The 1496-nt window shown below is 47.8% G+C and overlaps 1 protein-coding gene across 2 annotated transcripts in view; it reads left to right on the top strand.

Annotated features, from left to right (window-relative positions):
- Positions 1-1256: 1256 nt before the first annotated feature.
- Positions 1257-1496, top strand: part of KLHL13 (kelch like family member 13) — a 190768-nt gene continuing 190528 nt past the window's right edge. The window contains exon 1 of one of the 2 annotated variants that reach the window (XM_077775174.1): positions 1257-1306. The gene's annotated coding sequence lies outside the window, so the exon portion shown is untranslated. The remainder of the gene's footprint in view (positions 1307-1496) is intronic. The other variant, XM_077775178.1, reaches the window with a different exon arrangement.

Raw genomic sequence — 1496 nt, 5'->3', positions numbered from 1 at the left:
ATGACCTGAGGCGAAGTCCGACGCTCAACCGCGCAGCCACTCAGGCGCCCCTGAAATCGATTGCTTTAAACATATCTCCTCAATGAGATTGTAAACTTCTCTAACAGGTGCTTTCCTCATAATAGGCATTTTGTGTGTAATATACATATACACTAATTAATGAATAAGCATGGTGGAGAAGCCAATGAATGCATTCCAGTTAACAAAGATGAATTGCACTGAAAATACTGACAGACGATAACAGTGCAAATTCCATGTGCATTTCGAGTCTCTTCACCAGTTTTATAAAGCCTTACAATGTGGTCCTATCTTTAGTTCTAGAAAGTCTTCGAGCAGCTGATTATTTTCAAAGTTACCTAAAATCCGATGCTAGAATTTCAGCTTATGGAATTTGAAATACCAAGTCAGCAATGTTGAGATCTCAGACCCCTGCTCCGTTTACTGGTAGGCAAAGAGAGAAATATTAGGAAATAGAACTACAGTCCCGACACTGGCCCCGTCACTTCCTTAAGAAAAAACCAAAACAAAACAGTGAGTAAACTGACTTAACAGCCAGCTCCCATTATTTTTCGGAGGAGGAGCCTGGAATTACAAGTAGACGAGGCAAAGGGAGAGGTGTAAGAAGGTGGCCTCAGGCTGTAACCTTCTGGAAGGCAAGGAATGAATAGAAGACCTGCGAGGGGGAAAAACAGGCTTGACTGGGGTTTTTGTTGGGAGTTGAGCGGCGGAGACCTTGGGCGCTGGCATCACAATGCTCGGGGATCCTGGGTCCTGCTCTGTCCCTTACTCATTGCGTAACCTTCGCAACTCGTTTGACCTTTACGCCTCAGTTTTGTCACTTGCAAAATGGAGATAACGATCGAGTGCACCTCGTGGAGTAGCTGTGAGAGTTCAGTGAATTGCTAATAGTTCAGCGCGCCGTTCGTAGTAAACGCTCGGCAGCAATGCTAAACTGCTGTATTTGTTGTTAAATTCTTCCTGTTTCTTAATCCTCTGTACTCCCGTGGCGGGGTCGGGGGGGTAGGGATGGAGCACTCATCGCACCAGAGGCTTGTTTGGAGGTGCGCGCCCCGCCNGTTATAAGACAAGATCAATAAACAGAAATTAATTGTATATTATACAGCAGTAATAAAAGTGAAACTAAGAAAATTTCACTTGCAATCCAAAAAGAATAAAATATTTATGTTAATTTTAACAGAAAAGTGTAAAACATACTATGAAAACTATAGAACAGGTCTGGCTCTCTGGCCCTCGGAGCGCAGCAGCGGGCTGCCGGGCGGCGGGACGCGGGGACGCGGCAAACAAGGTGAGGCAGGGTTCTGAAGTCGCAGGGGCTCCATCAGCCACCTCCCCGCCTCCGGGACCCGGCGCGGCGAGGCGGTGCGCGGTAAGGAGTTGCGATCTGCACTAGGGACACAGGGACAGGGGACCAGCTGGGCTCTTTGCACGTCCCCCCACCCCCTTCTTTTTCTCTCGCGTGCGGGTGCGCGCTCATC

Source organism: Crocuta crocuta, unplaced genomic scaffold (assembly GCF_008692635.1).
Source record: "Crocuta crocuta isolate KB4526 unplaced genomic scaffold, BGI_CrCroc_1.0 scaffold531, whole genome shotgun sequence".
NCBI lineage: Eukaryota > Metazoa > Chordata > Mammalia > Carnivora > Hyaenidae > Crocuta > Crocuta crocuta.
The sequence above is the reverse complement of the archived record's forward strand: the minus strand, read 5'-3'. Positions and strand labels throughout refer to the sequence as shown.